At 31.0% G+C, this 20528-nt stretch overlaps 1 protein-coding gene across 5 annotated transcripts in view; it reads right to left on the bottom strand.

The window, feature by feature from the left end:
• Positions 1 to 20528, bottom strand: part of LOC143253188 (uncharacterized) — a 172140-nt gene that overhangs the window by 92670 nt on the left and 58942 nt on the right. The gene's annotated exons all lie outside the window — the stretch shown is intronic.

Raw genomic sequence — 20528 nt, 5'->3', positions numbered from 1 at the left:
ACTCTACATAATGCCTGATTTTCAACATGCTTGGTTAGATACCGTTCAATGATGAAAAGAGAAGAGTCGTCTCTAATCTACTTGTAACTTCCAACCTAAATCTGTACATGATAAAGGAATGGCTTAGAAAGTTTCAGATATTCTAGGGTGCTTGACTTTTCTCACAAACTGAATCAACTGTTCTCGCTTTGTATTTGTTTTTTGTTGGGACGGATGTAAGTCTCCGGCTTTACAACGTTACACTCAAGGGTTCGATTACTCTCAGTAGACACAGCAAATAGACAGATATAGCTTTGCTATAAGAAAACAGACACATGCACGTACACACTTTTTATTTAACTGATTCACTCTGTTTCGTGATGAGTGACTTCAGATATCAAATATGACACGCAATTTTGTTGCCTTGTATACCTTGAAGAGCACTGGAGAAGCTAACCAGAATGTGCTATAGATTTTCTCTGTTAACACAGCAACTGTATGCAGAAAAGCTACGTATCTTCCACTTTGTACATAAAGTAGAAGTTTATTTATCATGCAAAAGATAATGTGTATTTTAAGTAATAAAACTGAGATATTTTATTCTTGTTGTTCTTTTCTTTATCACACATAAAGAGCAAAACAATATAAGATATAATAAGTAAATATTTTATTTAAGACAACACATGTAAATTATTATTTATCATATAATATAAAATCAAAAGTATTGACCATAGAAAATTGACCCTATGTAAAGTTTCCTGTTTTGTTGAATTCCGCACAAACCTACATGAGGACTATCTGCGCTGCCGTCCGTAATTTTGTAGTGATATTCTAAAGTGAGAACAGCTAATCAACAACACCTACCGCCAATTCTTATTATATTCTTGTCACACCAGGTAGTGTGATTTAACTGCAACTGCTATAATGCACTTACGGCCAAAAACGACCAGCGCGGCTTTTAAAAATATTTTGATATGTTAACGGTGTCAACCGCTGGTACAGCGATAAGTCAACGGATTTACAACGCCAATATCAGGGGTTCGATTTCCCTCGGTGGACTCAGAAGATAGCCCAATGTGGCTTTGCTATAAGAAAACACACGCACAAACACACAAGTGTTAGCGGTACAGGAGCCATAAGACCTAAGTTTTACAATCCGACAGGTCGCGCTTAGTCATTACATGAAGTGTACTTACTATAAACTTTATACAATTCAGGGATATAGACTTCTGTATTAGTGGCAGTATGGACAAATATTCTGTCCCTGATAGAACGTAATTGTCCATTAGTTTTAACGTTAAAAAGTAAGTATATATATATGTATGTATATTTCGCAAGTTTATGGCAAATTCTATAGGTAAAATACATACATTTTCGGATTCTGAAGTCTCATAGACGTAAAAGTATTGTTAGAAATTGTGTTATTTTTAGTGACGATTTTCTAGTAATTGATAATCCCTTATTTATGGTAGCTTCACTACGGAATTATTAAAACTTCATTTCTTTGGCTAGAAAGTTTATGTCATTCTGAAAAATTTCTCAGATGAATTCCTAGATATCAAGTGAATGAAAACTTGGATCTTTTTTTTATATTTTTCTTCTTGAAATGGAAAGTTAGGAGTACTTGTTAACCCATTGTTTACATCAAATGTTTTTTGGTATGATTGGAAATGCGTGACTTTAGATAGATTATTTGTGATGCTTTGAAGTTTTTCATTTTTGTTCTCAATTGACTTTTGTGTAAGTATGAAATGTTGTTTGGATATTTTGTTGCATTATGTTAGAGTTTTGAAATTTCCTATAAATTGGTTATTTGCTATATAATTACATTTTATAACCTTGGATAAAAGTGTATATTACTTTATAATTTTTCAGAAGAGTTCTGAGAGAAACTTTGTATTAAGATACAAGTTAATGTTTATAATTTAAAATGCTGCTATCAGTTCAAAACTGTCACTTCAAACGCCATAAGTACGGAAAAAGTTAGGAATTTTCAAGTATAGTTCAAATATCATAAGTATGCTTATAGTTACGGATTAGATTGGACATAAAGAGAACGAGAAAACCTGCAAAAATGAGTAAAATGGAAAATATTTAATTAAACAATTTTTCTTTAAAAAAAGAAAAGGACTGGTTACTACAAATACACATCCAATGCAGCAAAATAAGGAGCATTTTAACTTTTAAAATTATCCCTGAAAGCAGTATAACGGATCACTTCACTCTGACGTCATATTTGCGATAATTATAGAGTTCGAAATGTATTGGGAAATTCAATAAACCTGAGTTAATTATTGCATATAAATTTTTAATCAGCGTGTTTTTGGTTTTCGTGTTTGTCTCACATGATGTGTTGTTGTCTTTTTTTTCCTGTTCGTCAATTACACGCCTTTGGCCTTTGAGAAAAGGAAAGAAAAAAATAACTTCAGGCTAATTCTATTTTGTACTTTGTCATACTTTAGGAATAAATAATGCTTCAGTAATCTTACATATTGTTTTATTTTTTAAAAAATATGAAGCAATAAATCTAACTTACCAAAAATAAAATATTAAAATTATTAAAGATGATGGGAATGTGCATCAGATAAAATTTAGGCCTAACAGCTATGATTCGCGTTTGGCCTCATTTTTGTTTTTATGCCTCTCTGTAAGAAGACCTAATGTTTGTATCTGATGCCTTCTTCCAAATATATAAACAGTAAAACATTGAGTAATAAAAGGATGAAACATACCTTCGAAAAATGTGCCATAGGTCTGTTGTTTAATTCATTCTTCAGTATAACACGTGAGCAATAAAGAGTAAGAGAGCTAATCATTTTCCCCAAAATTCCCTGATAATTTTACCATGAACAAATCACTCATAAACAAACAAGAATAACAAAATAGAAGCAATTAAAATTAGATCAGTCTTACCAAACTATTATAATGTTATTTTCCTGACTTATTCCGCTATTTTTTTGCTACTTTGTAGTATTCTTCCTTTAAAACAATCGAATTGTAATTTTTATTGTATATTTTCCGGTAAAGTGGCTGTAACTCGAGAAAAGAAAAGTTAAGTAATAAAAATATACTTTTGATTTTTATGGCACATAACTGAAATAATTTCTTGAAATTAAAAATTGTTTTATTGAAGTTTTTGTTGTTTATAAATTAAGCACAAAGCTTCAAAATGGGCTATCTGTGCTCTGCCCACCACGGGTATCGAAACCCGGTTTGTAGCATTGTTAGTTCGCAGACATACCGCTGAGCCACTGGTGGGCATTTTGGTGAAAAAGCTTAGTAAAGTGACCATCGTTTCATCATACTAATTGTTCTTAAAGTGAACAAGTAAACTATTAACAGTGTTATAAGTAATTATTTCAGTTTTACTTATGGATGAAATATGGTTATTTCATCAAGTATAAAACAATAATTATCATATTTATTATTTTGCCTTAATATACATACACTTCAGTTATATGTTAGGGTTAATATTTTATTGTATTTTTAAACTTTAAAATGTGATTCTTTTTAAATAATAAATCAGCCAATACGTGTTGAAAAATTATATATATTGTTATATGTTAAGAGAGTTGTACATATTAATGTGTTACCACTACTACTATATTAATGCAAAATAGTAATACTATGATCAGTATTGTTTGCTTTAGCTTCTGATACACGTTGCTTCGTCAAAATTAACATGAGTGTTCTTAGAAAAGGTCTTCCACTAAATGACGTTGAATATTGATGTTATAACTTTTCCACTTTCATCACTGCTGGATAAGCTGTTGGTCATTGCTCATTATTTGAGTCTGGGATCTTATCAGGAATGACCAACCGGCGACACTTGGACTTGGGGCATTGTGTAGGCAAGATTGACTACACACTGAAGTGCTTTCAAGCATGGATACACGATATCCTGGTTCGATTTATGCGAAATATTTGTAAGTAGATTACTGGTTCAGGAGCAAAAGTACAAATATCGCATTACCTTGAACATAGATAGTCTCTGATTTTTTCTTATAACAAGAGTTACGTACTTCATATGCGATAATAGTGACTTTGATTTGGTTGACATTCTACGTTACACAACAAAGTTGGAAACGTGGTTTGTGTACTATGATTGCTTTCTATCGCAGATTACTGTTTTTTCTTCGATTATTTGTAAGCTTGAGGACATGCTGTCTTGGCTTTAAAATATAAGTTTTAGAAAGAGCTAAATTTTAGTTCTTTAGCGCAACGTATATGTACAAAAAAGACAGACTTACAGTTTAGCTACATTTTTGGGTTTCAAAACGTTTTTATGATCCTTTTTTTTAGACAAAGAATAATGTTTCGTTGTTAGGTTTAGCATGCTGTACCACTTAAGTTTTCTTAAGGCTATACTGAAGGATAAGTTGAAAAGAAATCAAAATTTAACTGTTAGTATCCATGTTTTTCTGCATCTGTTTTAACACACTATTTGTTGTTTATCTTATGTTTCAAACTGCGTTTAGTAATATGTATTTATTCAAAAAAGGAAGACAAGTACAACGCTATAAAACTTCCTCTTATTCTTGTTTTTAAGTTCATTAAAGTTTAAGTTTTCTTGAATTCTTAAATAAATGTCTGAAAAAATACAAAACTATTACTTTATTAGATTGTTTGGCCTAAGATTATTTGTATACATTCGAGATATTAAGAGGAAGTTTAATTATTAATTAAAAAATACATTATCTAATCCTCACAGGTTTATGAATATTTCAAGTTAAATCATAAACGAATTAACATCACCCTTATTTACATAGTAGTTATTTTATTCTCTATGAGCTGTGTTAGTTGTATACATCAAGGTATCAATTCTCAGTGTTTAGTGTTTTTAGCCTCAGGTTTGACGCTGAACCACCAGAGGGCTACACGTTAGCATACAGGCAATGCAATTGTTTCTTTGAAATTAAGCCCAAAGTTACACAATTAGCTATCTGTGCTCTGTCTAATACTGGTATCAAAACCCAGTTTCTAGCGTTGTAAGTCTGCAGACATATCGCTGTGCCACCGGGGGGCCGGATAATATGAATCACAAATAAAGTAATTGGTGTTTTACGTAAAGATATAATTCAAACCAAAATGGACTCTAAACTTTTCCCTTATTGCTTTCTAACAGTTACTGCTTTCGAATGTTTTATTAGCGAGTGTTCTTGTAGCTGTTCTATGTGGGTGTTGTGGTTAATTCTACGTAGAGTTGGGTGGAACAGGTTTCGATTAAATTCTCATTTCAACTGTTGTAAATAAACGGTTCAGCTAAAACCTTTACATAAATATGTGGCAATTTATAAAGTTTCATTTCTGAGTGAATCTCTTGTCTACTCTAAAAAAATAAGTAAAATGAAAAACATTTGTTTTAGAACAAAAACACACTGGGCTAGCTGCTGTGTTCACCGCGGGAAATTAAAACCCATAACTTATCGTTGTAAATCTGTAAACTTACTGTTGTTTTCCCGGAGGATAAAAGAAAAAGAAACATGATTGAAATTGTAGTTTCCAACATTGCTTCCTTCATAATTTATTTGAGTGAAGAAATCGTTTAAACATGAGAGGTACAAACAAGATAATTAAGACAGTTTTGTACAGACACGGTGATATTTTTAGATTATATCTTCTCCCAAAGAAAATTAGGCAATTTTGGAAACAAACAAACTTGATCACTGAAATATTTAATTTCCTCATCATATTACATATTATAATCACTCGAGAAAATTAACGTTACATGCCGTCAACAAGATAACTTAAAGTCATTACAATGGTACCAAAATCTGTATATTACTAACCAGCTTTTTATCTTTTTTTGTTATGTGTAACTTAAAACGTTATCTAAGGCTTCAAGCATATCTCTGTGTTCTGTGTGTAATAATATTATAAGAATGTTCGTATGTCTTTAATAACTGTACATAATTTAACACTTTAATATTTAGAAATGTAACTCTCCATTTGTATTGTGTTAAGGCATGTGACTCGTAATCTGAGGGGCGCGGGTTCGCATCCCCGTCGCACCAAACATGCTCGCCCTTTCAGCCGTGGGGCCGTTATAATGTGACGGTCAATCCCACTGTTCGTTGGTAAAAGAGTAGCCCAAGAGTTGGCGGTGGGTGGTGATGACTAGCTGCCTTCTTTCTAGTCTTAAATTGCTAAATTAGAGACGACTAGCACAGATAGCCCTCGAGTAGCTTTGTGCGAAATTTAAAAACAAACAAACCATTTGTATTATGGTGATAATTTTTTATCCGTTTTACTTTTATTGAAGTACACATAAATATCAGCTTACTCAGGTCGTTTTCAAGCATATTACATTTTTTCTTCATACTTTTAATTTGAATTGTGTTGTTTTTCTTTCACTTTACATTCTAATCTTATTTTAAAAGTTCAAAGGTCTTCACAAGAATGTTATCGTAAGTTATTCTTATATTTCCTCACTGTCCTAGCTGTCTTTTTACTTAAGTAAAAGTATAGATTTGTTTATTTTCCAGTAAACCTTCTCTTGAAGATGTTAATTTTATAACCGATTATTTCCTTTAATATAGGTACATATATTCAAATATAATTTTATTTTATTAGTTCTATCATGAAAAACCCTAAAGTAAATTACTTCCCAAAACTATTGTTTAAATAACTTATAAGTTCCCACATTTGTCATCAAGTTTTAAGATAACATTAGGATAGAATAACAAAATAATGTCCCAAGGTTCACACACAGACCAATCTCTGAAAGTAAACATTAAACTTATTAAATTTCACGGAATTAAATGTGGTTATATCCTGAAACAATGTAAGCTAGCTCGTTGAAGGCTTTCGTATAAGAGAAAGTAATCTGACAAAAATTCTGGACAGTAAGACCACGGATAACAACCGTACATACATTATATTTCTCTAAGAGTTTTGATAAGACAGTCACACAGAGCTATTGCTAATGGTCGTAAAATGTCCTGGAACTCAATGAAATCTTGCTATACAGTTCTAATGTGGCAGTATGAAAGATAGGTGCGTAAGTCCTTTGCCTAAAGGTGTTAACAAATAAAATGTCGGATTTCAGTACCTATAGTTTGCAGAAAGAACCATATACTGACATAAGAAGTAAAAATAAAGTCCTCGAAACATTTAGAGAATAAGGAAATCAAATAATTTATGTTTGTCCAGGAAGTTATTTAGCTTTAGTAAGAAACAAAATCAGTACAAAACGTAAAGATCAGTTCGGATTGAGGCATCTGTATGTGTGTGAGAAGACTGATAAAAATAATAAAAAATGAAAAAAACAAGATTAAAACTTGCCATAACACGATAGTTCAATCAATGTGAAATCAATAAGCACGTCTTTTAGCATTAAAGACGGTAAAAGCGATGAATAACTGAGATCATTACAACAACCATTATCAATAGGTACAGATATTACTATTATCATACTGAGCTTAACTCGTAAGGAATAACTTCCGAAAGCAATAAAATCCTACATAAAGCTAGTGTGAAGCAAAACAACGGAAAATAGTAGTTTATATTTTTGTTCAATAAAAAGTAAAAGAAATTTTGCTAAAAGGTGAACAGAAATTTCGTTAGTTTAATCTGCAAACCTGTGACCGGTTTAGGTCATAACGTTGCTACTAGCCAAGTAACTCAATGTAGATTTAGAATACATATGATCTATCTGATGTAGAGAAATGAAATGAAGATGTATATTTTACAGTCATAGCCAACTATTTACGATATTGTCAGGCTTAACATGATTAAAAAGTAAAACTAAATAGTTCAATGGTATAATAGCTTATGTTATATATATATAATAATTCAAAATTACAATATAGGGTCAAAACATCCATATTTATATTTCGCGGTAAATTGTTCAGTTTATTTGTTTGATAACATTTTTTCGCCAAATTAATTAAAATCATCCCTTATTCTGAACATAAATGACTGTAAGTTCTTCAGTTGCTATTTTGTGATCAAACAGTGGGACTTATAGAGCACTCACTGCCAGAAAGCGCTTAGTGAATGTTTATGAAAACGAGCCCTGAGCCATGATTCATAATACATGCATGTTAACCACTAGACCACGTCCAACCAGTAAGTGTTAAGTGCAGACTTAGTAATACGTTTGGCAGCGTATAATAATATAGTTCACGATTTTATCCTTGTAGAAAGCATAGGACACGTAGCTGATGCTTCGGTGTTTCGTTAGAACAAAACAAATAATTATATGTAGTCATAAAATCTTGGTCAGATTGCAGTAAAGACTACCTTATATACATATATTAAAAATATCAAATGTGTGCGTAACTTGAAATCAAATATTCAAAAGATATTTTTTTCTAAAGTAGGATATACATTAAAGAGATTGGAAAGATGATTCAAGTAAAAGCATAAACATTAAATTGAATACAGAACTATACATGAAACCCTTCAGATATTGAATATGGAAGTAATGTAGGATCAAGAATAACCTATAAGAGAAATAACTTGCATTAAAATACAAGTCACTCACTGTACAAAGAAATTTTGGTTGTGTTACGCTTTTACCATTTCTTAATCCTGTGACAAACTGGTGTTGTTACAGTTTAATGTACAGTTTTCCTTCTGATGAAACTTTGAGGATATTTAACCCAGCATGTGTAAAACATATGATATATACGTTACGAGAAATACGATAATATTATAAAGTAAGGCCCACAGCGAATAATATCGTTTTAAGCATATTTTCATTTTCATTATAAAATCTTAACCAGTAAGAATATTTTTTCGACAAAAATATGTTTTTAATGAAAATACGAAATTTATATAACGTTATGTAAATTAATTATTTTACGAAAACATTATTTATTACTATTTTTATATTTACAGCAATGTCATCATGTTTTAGAATTTTAAGTGTTTTTTTTTCTAAATACAATTTTGCATTGATATATAACTAATATTTTTCTCAGTGAGGAAGAATATTTCCAAAATGCTTAAAAGTTCATTTGTAAGCAAGAATAAAATAAAAAATACAAATAAAATTAAATACAACTCAGATTGGGACATGATAAGAAACTCTGAAAATGGTGCATTTTTGACAATAATATCAGGTACACGCCATTAAAAAGAACAAAATATCCACACACTTTCTTATCACAAATTTAGCAACGAGTAAATAACTTGTCGTGAAAATAAAGTAATTTCATCTGATTTTCCGAACTTCAATAGGTTCAGCATGATATGATCCTTATTATCAATTTTTTTTACAAGTTTCTTTCTATAAAAAAGTTCATATTTCTTTTATTTTATTCAATTTGTTATTTATGATATTAACTCAGAAATTGTACCACAAACAACAAATGTGAATACTTAATTCTGCTTTGTTTGATGCTAAATAAGAATCACATACCATTCAGATTTTTAAGCTTAAACATTATAAATATCAAATAATCAATCTCACTACATGAGAAAGAATACACTTGTAAAAAAGCACTTTCAAATATTATGTTGCAGAATGATTTTCGATCGTTCTCCAAAAATATATTTTAAAAGTCATTACAGGATCACGTTGCAAAATTACAGTTCGTCCTTCAAATTGTGTTATTATTTCTGACTAAATTACAGTTCATCTTAGAAGTTATGTTATTATTTCTGACTAAATTAAAACATTTTTACGAATTGCAACAAAACGATTTTTTAATCACCGTAGTCTATTGACATTGTTTCAATATAAGCTTTAAAACAATAAACTATATTGCGTACATATATCATATAGGACACGCTTTAACAAACATATATATTCGGCTCATTTACAATCTAGTATTCGATTCAATGCATCCACAACTAAGCCTTATTATATTACAGAGTTGTTTCTCTTAATTGTGACGCGTTTCTTAGCTTTTCAAATGAGTGTTTGCTTAGTGTTTCCATGTGATTAATTTGTTTACTATTATTTTGAATTTGTAATTTAAAACATTTAACATGATATTTTGTAAATTGGCAAACAGATCGTAATCTTTATTTGAAAATAAATGATTACGAACTAAAATCAATATTATTTGGACTTCAGTCTTTTTATACGAGTTAAATCAAGTACAATGTTATGTGTCATTTTGTTATAGTTGTTTTCTTTACTGTTTACGCCATTAATCCCAAATAATTTGTGATCGGCATTTAATTTTAGTTGTTTTAAATTTTGCGAAAAAACTACACTTGCCATCCCTACTTTATCAGTGTAAGCTAAGAGGGAAGAAAGCTAGACATTGTCACCTACCACCATATGCGGTTGACCGTCACATAGTATCACACCCAATGCTGAAAGATGTGATGGGGATTCGATCCTGTAACTCTCAGAGCACGATTCGAGCGCTCTAACCACCTGCTCTCGCCGTATCTTTTAATTTCTTTAAACAAAGAATCTTTATATGAGGATGATTGGCCCAGTTGGCAATTCTATAGAATGAGCATGTTCGGTAAGGGGTACACGAACTTATGACCCCTACATAGCGAATCAAAACACCCAACCTCAGGGTATGCCAAGTCTTACCTGATTATAGTTACCTATTTTAATTAGTTATTAAATTAAACTCTATATTATCTTTGTTAATATCGCATGTTTCAATAATGTAGAAAGTATTGTGCAAATTATATGAAATAACTTTGATTATGCAAAGCAGCAAATTACGTGATACCAATGGTCTTTATAAAGTTACAGTAGATACGAATGTATAAAAACTACATTTTAACATTTGTTTTCCGTTTTGTAAGTAGAGTGATGTTATCAAACGTTTACCGATTTTGAGAATGTTATGCAATAGTCCTTTTCAATACGAAATATTCATATACTCACACCGTAAAGACGTGTTTAGATCGGGAATTTAGATTTTTCAATACGAGGATATTCCTTCTTCTAAATAACATTGTAATCAAAGGAATGTGAATCAACACGGGGAAGCAGGATTATCCAAAATAAAAGAAAGATGTTAAAAAAATGCGGCGACTTAACATCTGAAATCTGTGAAGCAAAACATCAGTAACATCACCTAGGCAAAGGTACGTAACAAAATCAAGAAGGATCTCCAGCTGGAAAAACAACAAAAGTCATCTTTACATAAAAAGAAAAATGCACGATACATAACTTTAACCATCACATACCTCAAGTATCTGGAGAATCGTTACTTATGATATTTCGTATGAAGACATACCGGTTAAGTTTGATAAAATTGTTGAAATCGGTCCTGAGAAACCGTCCAATGGATTATGGAAAAGGCATGAAGGAAGGGTGTATTTTGAACATTCCAGTCTCACTTTTTTGCTATGGTCCTACATTGCGTTGCCATTGTGAAGATGCACAATCATCAAATAGAATATGTTGGATGTGTCAACTGGATTGAAGCGACATGATTTGACTGGAAAATCGTTTTACTATAACACATTCAATCTAAGTACACATTTGTAAAGATGCATAATTACGATCCCACAACTAAATGAAAAATTTAAACAAATACTGTCATAGAAATGAAAAATAGCTATTAGATTTATGTGGTGGATGAAACTTAATTTGCAATTCTGAAGGCAGATAAGAGAGATCTTTAACATAACAAAGGCAGTTACACGACGATGCTTTAGCTGATGGGTGTGTTAAGGACCCCCAGAGATAACATCGGTTAATAAGTTATTTATGCTTACGGGTATAAAATATTTTAAATTTATTATTTATGACACATTGCGAGCTATGGTACAATAACTGTACACTGTAGCTTTTATGACTTTTTACATGAGTCATAAAGTGATATGCAAAAGTACTTTAGGAAACTGGGCTAACAGTAACGTGTATTCAGATACATAAGCTTCTGTTTAATACCGAAGGCAACTTCAAAAGTTAAAGTATAACTGTAAATTAAAGTATGACCACAAATGTCCAAGTTATATATGGAAATAATCTGGCATATCCACTTGAAATTTATATACATTCATAATAATACTTATATCATAATTATAGCTTTTCCCATGTACCAACAAAATGATTATGTAAATAATGTTTATCCAGTCTTCTTCATATAGGATAAAACAACCTGTTTATTTACTTCAGCATTTTGGCTGAATCTACTTAAGTATTAGCAAGACGAAATGGATATACAAGATTTACAGGAGAATCTAGAAATATTAATAATGAAATCAAGACACACGGCAGCGTGGCTTGCGGCCAAAAAACAGCCTGCAGGCTGTACAGTACATTACCATAATAAATCATTTTTTCTCCAATTGTCGTGGAAATAATTTAGTGTACTATGAAGCAGTCTATTTGATACTGTTTCTGTGTTTGAGTATTTGTGCATAAAATCAGATGAACCTGTTCTAGGGACTTTATATGCTGTTGTGAGTAATGTATTTTGTATTTTTTGCAGTTTGGTTTTTTATCTGTTTTGTTATGTTTATCCATGCCGAGGCTGTGTATTCAGTTACAGGTCGAATGAATGTTTTGTAGTTTTTTAATGTTGTCGGCTGTTGCTCCACTGTTTTTACCAGTTAGACTCCTGTTTGTCCTTCATCATATTTTGCTTTTAATATTATCTAAGTGTTTTATATATGTTAATTTTGAGTCAAATGTTAATCCTAAAAAATTGGCGGATGTATCAGTCTGAAGAAGTGTTCCATATGTGTTGTTATTTTTTGTATTTTGTTAATTGTGTGAAAACTACCAGTTGGTTTTTTCTTATGTTTATTTTGATTCCATATATTTTGCAGTAATCATTTATTCTATTTATCTGTGGTTGTATACTTGTAGCTACTATTGATGGTGTGGTGACACTTTTCCAGACTGCAGCATCATCAGCGAACTGTGACGAGTATCCACTATTTGGATCATTCAGAGACTTATCGTTAAAATACACGATAAAGACGATAGAGCTAACTACCCCTCCCTGAGGAACGCTTGTCTCCGGAGTAAATAACTCTGAGAGGATTCCCAGAACATTTATTTTACATTTACTGTTTTCCAAAAAGTTAGAGACCCAGCGAATTATTCCACGCGGTAGTCACATTTATGACATGAGAAACTGGAAAGAATTGTGCCATTCAATGTCGAAAGCTTTCTTAGTATCAAGAAAGCATGCGACAGTTCATGCGACTATTGATTCAGTTAGTGTGACTAAGTGGTCTGTTGTTTGTCTGAATTTTCTGAATCCATTTTGTACTTCAGGTAATTTTGATGTTATCTTCAGAAATGTGGAGAGTCTATTGCTGATTATTCGTTTAACAAGGCACTGTTGTTTTTATCTCTTAATTGTATTAGCTTTCCTCCGTTAGCATTTGTAGACTTTCATCCAAAATTTGTATGCTCATAGTTAAATCTCCTATTGAAATGGCATTTTGATTGTGGGAAAAGACGTTGTTGAGTACATTTAAGTCTATTGGTTTAGTTGGTGAACAATATACTCCAGCTATGGTAACATTTGATTGATTATTTAGGAGAACATCGGACATTATGTATTCATTATTACTACTCATTTGAATTTATGTTACTGATAAATTTGATTTGTGTAACAGGACAATTCCCCTGTTTGTATCCAGGTTATTAATTCCATCTTTTCTGATAGATGAGTAGTTATATTTTCTAAATCTATTGTTTTTTAGATAATAGTGTTTCACTTATTGTAACTATTTTAGGGTTAGTTTGTCTAATCATGCATTTGATCTCGTGTTTCTTGGAAGCAATTGCACCTTGAATATTGATATGTATAACGGTGAATTTAAGATGATAAGAGGTATTCCCTGATTGTTGGTATTAGTTGTGGAGTGTATGGTGTTATATGTTTTTTTGCTATATTTATTAAGAGTTCGATGTAATTTGTTGTTTGTATCGGTTTTGTATATTCTGGAATTAAATCTGTGATAATTATTTTAATTATCTCTGCACTCATCTGTGTCTTTTAATTTGTATTTACTTCTGTTGTGCTGTTATTATTTACTTGTGTTTCAGTTGTATGCGTGTTTTTATATTGTTCTTGTGTTGTGTTATTTATTATCCTTGTTTATTTTTGTTGTTCACTTGTTTTCTGTTGTTATTTGTAGTTTGTCGTACGTCGTCATATCTAGTGTTGGATGTATGTAACTTATACTGTTAAAATTTGTTTTGAAATTCCCGTCTGTTTACTAAAATTGTAGAATATTCTCAAGTGTAAGAATCAATAATATATATGTGATCGAATGCACAAGTGTGTAGTTAGTATTGGTGCACAGGGTGACATTTCTAGAAACTCTCCTCACACGTATAAAACGTAACCAACGCAACGCGTTGAGAGACTGTATATATTATTGGTTAGCTGCAATTGGTAAACTATAAACCTTGAAAGCTATAACTGTGACTAACGCTTATTAATTGGGAAATTCATATATTGACTGGGAAGGTTTATCGATTTCAAACATCAGAAATCATTTAACTTCAGCGGGTTAGCATCAGACATTAGTATTTTTACGAAGACATTATGTAACTTGAAAACCGCTCGCGTGTAACGAGCGAAGAGCTAGCTAACTCCTCATCAAGTGAATTGCACCTATGACAATTCAGAAATCAACAAAATATCAAGGACATTTAGGATCTGATAGAGAAATTAATATTGTTTCTAATTTTGTAAAACGTTTATATATAAATCAATCTTTTTAATAGCCCTTATTATAAATTATGGTATTATTGTTTGTATATTAAAATATATTTGTATTAAAAAAGAAAGAAAACCATGAGTATCAATCTTGTTGGCTAATATAAATTTGACACATAATTAACTTCTAAGTTTAAATTTTTGTTTAACTGAGTTTCAGGCTATTTCGAATTGTAGTACGTAACATAATAAACTGGGACTCGTCTGTGATAAATCGTAACACGTAACACTAGTAACAATAATTTCATTAAAGTCACAATGGATTCAGTGCGTGCTTGTAATATCCCAATTGGGCAAACTATATCTATGAAATTTGTGTAACGTGCTGCCTATCACTTCCAAGAACTTCTGGCACTGTTTGGGTTGGTTTAGACCTATTAGCAATTAAATAATGTTTTGGTTTTTTTTGTGACGATAGTTACTTCATTCAGTTTTAATACAGTGACCATCTACATTTGATATCTTGACTCTACGGATTGTCTTTGGAACCTCCTGATGAGTGAATGAACTTTTAATGATGGAAAAAAACTGCGCAACATATCTGGAACTCCTTGAGAGCAAGTCTCGCAACATAGTAACAGATATTCAGAGTAAGGGCGATGCTATTAAAGTTTCTGAGGATGGAATGTTTCTTCTCTGAGCATACGTATGAAGAACGTACGCAAGATATTATCAAACATCAGTTTAAATGCCTCTGTTTTAGTTACTTGTGTATCTTTGGTTGCAGCGACGTGTAGAAATTAAAACACAAAAATGAAAGGCACGTTTCTGTTTTAATATAAATAACACAGAAATAACCAACAATCTAAGACTAAGCCGTAGCCATTTCAGTTTTATAAAATACAACGAATAGATGTTTTTAGTTTTTTTTAGTTTTAATCTATCTATGGAAATATATCTTTACGTTAGAGTGATGTAATTTCATGCGTATACATACACTTAGATTTTTTAGTTTATAGCGTACAAGGAATGAAAATCAATATTTTAAAAATATTCTATAGTTGAAAGATACATCTGTATCTTACACGCTACCAACTACGTATTAATTTATAAAGACGACATCTTATAATTATGGATTCATAGCGAAAGTTTCTATAGATTATATTGTTTAAACATGCTGTCAACGTTCAGAGTAAAAATACATAACAAAACAGGTGTGATACGGAACAGGAAGAATTGTTAAAAGTAAGCTTACACAACATGTAAAAATATACATTTGTATGAGAACAGCGAAAGCTTTACAAAAAGCCTCTCAAAGGGAGAAAAATTATACTAATAGTGCTAAACAAAAAAATCTTAATGTTCGAAAATTACCTGCCACTTCTGCTGTCCATTTTGCCTTATCTTACTGGTGTACTTAAACTTCTAGTAAGCAGTGCAAAGTACAAATACGTCCTGCATGCAACTTCAGGTTAGTACACGGTGAGTACTAGACGTTATTTTAAGAAAACAAAGTATCTACTGATTTTGGAATTACATTAATGACAATATCCAGCACTGTTTACTGCTGCTTTTGTCATCTGAAGCGACTTATAAGAAAATCAATGGGAAAATTGTTTTCGTATGTATACATACAAAAACAACAACTCATTATACAGATAATTTCAAAGAAATAATGCATGTTTAACACCCGAAATGATAATATGTACAAAAAAGATCCCTTACCATTTTATAAGTTTTACAGTTTGGTGTGAAGGTTATTATTTCGTTAAACGTTTGTGTTTTTTAAACCTGTTTTATGCTATTTTCATTTAAAATGTTTTAAGTGTATTTTAAGTTTGGTCAACTTATAGAATATTTATGCATATTATGAACATCCCAATAAAAATATAATACTTTCTATTTAGCTCCAAGTATTCGAAAACGTAGAACATCATTGTGAAAAGATGATTTGATCACAAATCTATGATGAATCTATAGACTCTGTAGATCTGGTAAATAGATCATTCTTTCTATTTATAATAGTTCATAAATTTTAGTTACAACTTTAAAAGATATTTCATTTATGGTTTAGTACGAGGGAATACACGCTACATTTAACAACACTGAAAGATCTGCTGTTCACTTTACAGCTATTGCTAGTATTAATTTATATATGACGGGACAAATTACACTTCACCAAGTAAAATACTTGTATGTAAATATATTTTATTTTTTAAAATAACTGTTATCAATACATGGAGTTTGATGTACAAACTTACTATAATATGAATGACTAGTCCAAACCCAAATCATAATAGTAGACAATGTTCTGTCCATTTACACTTTTTGTCTCTCTAAAATGGATGCTTTAACTTTTGTATTTTGAAGAATTAGATTCTTCTTGCTTAGCAAAGGAAATGACATACTATCGATATATTGTATTTTGGTATGTTTATGCGTAAGATCATAATCAGACACTTTACTTGCAATTTTCTCTTTTCGCAGAGTTTAAATACATTAGACTCGTTGCAAATTTAAAAGAAATGTCTAAAAACGTATTTCACAGATTTAGAAATTTGTTAATTTTTTGATATAGAAACATCTTGTATGTTTCAAATACCATATAAAAGAAAACGTGTGTAACATACACATTACAGTAATGTGCAAAAGTGTCAAAACAATAGAATATTTTGTCACCCTTTCGATTTCTTGGGGCTAATTCTTCCATGCTATTACAGAATGTAAATTTCAACACTATGATAATGCTTCACTGATCCCTGTTGACAACTGAATGAGCCAGGGTGAGAATACTTATCATTCTTTAGAATTACCATATATGTGTACCAAGAGTATGCCATAAGGGTTCTGCTTGAATGAACATACTAATCAAATTAAAGTCTGAAAGAACTATGGTGGTACTCCATGAAGTATTTTAGCTATATAGAAAGAAACTAGCAAGGAGCTAACATATGGTACTTGTATATGCTAAAAGAAATCAGTTTAATAGCACGCCACGAATAAATATAAACAGTAACACACTGTACTGATATCACCAATATGGTATACTTATATTGTGTATTATTGATAACTGATTTTATTGCCAAGATAATAATGATTCCAAACACTCAACTAACCTGTGCAGAAATTACTTAGCTAATAATAAAACTGTTGGAGTCATTTAAATGATGCAATGCTCCCTAAAGAGCTCTGATCTCAACCCAATTGAGTTGATCTGGGATTTAATAGATCAAAAACTTGACGCATCAAACATTACTTCTGACAAACTTTATGTGAGTGTATTAGAGACATTCTGAGTAAATTTGCAAAAGGCACTTTGATTAAATATGTTACAGCAATGCCTGAAAGACACTTTGCAGCTATTAAATTAAAAGAGGCACACATAAACACAAAACATTAATTTTTTTGCTGAACTCAAGCACGTTTTACATGGCACCCAACCTGTGATTTACCTTCCAATGTTCTTTGAAAGTAGTCTGAAATCTAATTTTTTTACTTCGTCCTGACAGGTTTGTGCAGTACTGTAAAGCTAAACGTTATAGTCGCTCTCAGTATAGTGAAGTATTTATTTTTAAATTTCACATTTTATCTTCTGACAAAATATAGAAAGTGTTAAGTTTCCTCACCCGAGTTTCACGAAAACTTCATTTGTTTCCTAAACGACTAGCTCATCAATTTAAACGTTGTTTTCATTTTCTTAGACTGAATTTCTTATTTTTTCCTTTGTAAAGAAAGAAATTTATTAAAATACTGTTTAACTGAGCTACACGATTCATATCTAATGAATAAAAAGTACGCTTAGCAAACTAACTATAACATAAATTTGTTTTTGTTTGTCTTCTGAAACTTCGTATACATAAATCAGAAAAAAATTTCTGATGGAACTTATTATCTGTATAAATGTTTTATTAAAGCTAGAATAAAACATATCTGCATTACCATTTCACACTTTGAACTATTAATTGTCCTTAATCCGTAATAACATATGAGGAAAATAATTCGTTTTTCACAATAAATTATTTGCAAATCAATAATATTTCAATTTATACCAATCTAAGATACATATGTTTGTGGAAACAGAACTCTTGAGCTACTGTTTTCTGAGGTTTTTGTTCAAACTATCGTTTTTTTATTCATGTAAGTAAGGTTTGTTCTGGGAGCTGTATTATAGTATATTTATAATCAGAAGCTGATAAGAGAACCTGATCTGTCTTTGTACAATCCGGTTGTGAATATGTCATACGTACTTTATTCATAGAAGGTGTATTAACATCTGTCTATGTAAGAAAAAATCACCCTTACGACAATCTTTATAATGTAGTGAACGATCCAAAACTGTTATATTTCACACGTAGATTTTAATGTTGAAACTTTAACACCACAACACATGATATGGTTTGTTAAAGTATTGAGTGAAACAAAATCTTAATTTTGTTTCTTTGTGAATGAAGTGTACTTTTAATAATATGCCAATTTTCTTATGGCAAAGCCACATCAACTCTCTATTGTATTTACCGATGAGAATCAAACCACTAATTTTAGCTTTGTAAATCCGAAAACTTATCGCTTTCCCATCAGGGTACGTTTATAATTGATTGTAACAGTTCTTTTTTCTTAACTTTGTGATTACTGATTACCATCGCAAAAGCTATTCACAAATTTGGCACTTAGTTTTTCTAGAACCTGATTCCAGAAGTAATTCATATACTAAAGAGGGTTATTTACACAGTATGGAAACGCAATTAAATTAACTATTGTTTTCTCACAAACTTCACGACATAAACAGGCACCTGTTTTCCCATATATACAAAAACCACTCTGGTCGGCTAATTAAACTTATGAAACTTTTAAGCCTAAAAGTGGGTTTTCTTGCGGTTCTTTTGTCCCTTTTCTCCAAGCTCACATCTAGCTTTTTGGGACTTCATTAAGTGACCCAAATCTTAGCGTAGAATTTATACATTTACCATAGATCTATATCTACCATGAGTCCTATATGAGCCGTTTGGGTTTGTTACGTATTACAATTTGAAATAGCCTAAAACTGAGTTAATTTGAAACTTACATTTATAAATTAATTAAACGTCGATATGTATCAAATTTATATTTGCCAACAAGACTGACACACAAAATGTTTTATACAAATACAAATATATTTTAATATGCAAACAATAATACAGTTTATAATAATGGTTATTACAAATATCGATTTATGTACAAAAAGTTTTAGAAACAATATTGAGTCTTTTATTCGACCTGAACTTTCATGATATCTTGTTGAGGGTTCACGATGAGTGAACTAGTTTCGAATTGGCATAGGTACAATTCAAGTAACAAGGAGCTAGATGGGTTTTCGCTGATTACACACGAGTTTTTTCACAGTTTAAGTTATATAATGTTTCCGTGAAAGTCGTAACGTCCGATGTTAAACAGTTTATAATGTTCGAAATCTATAAAATATCTGAATTTCTCTACTAGTAAGCGTTCGTCACAATTACACCTTCTCAGGTTTATAGTTCATCAACCGCAGCAAACCAATAATACATATTCCGTCTCTCGGCGCGTTGCGTTGGTTACCTTTTATAAGCTTAAAGTAAATTTCTAGGTATTTGAAATTGCACAACATTACTGGCAAAATACTTGTTCTTTCGTATAATACATATTGTTGACTCTCATTCTAGAAATTTCTGTAATTGTAATGAATATGCGGTTATTTCGCAGTACACATTTAACAGTGTAAGTTACGTGAATTTATAAATGTATTTTTAACTAAACAAACGACGATATTAAAATAAATTTATAATAGTAAATACGTTACAGGTTGAGATAGAATGAAGAAAACACTAAAAAAGAAGAGAACACTCAAGTATAAAAATACTAAACATGTTAGAAAATACTTCACGTTCTGTCACATCCACAACATTTCTGAACTTGAGATGAAATACACAACATAAAATAAAACTTCCAAGCCAACATAAAAACTACCAAAATAAC

The sequence above is a fragment of the Tachypleus tridentatus genome, chromosome 6, assembly GCF_004210375.1.
Source record: "Tachypleus tridentatus isolate NWPU-2018 chromosome 6, ASM421037v1, whole genome shotgun sequence".
In the NCBI taxonomy this organism is placed as follows: domain Eukaryota; kingdom Metazoa; phylum Arthropoda; class Merostomata; order Xiphosura; family Limulidae; genus Tachypleus; species Tachypleus tridentatus.
The sequence above is the reverse complement of the archived record's forward strand: the minus strand, read 5'-3'. Positions and strand labels throughout refer to the sequence as shown.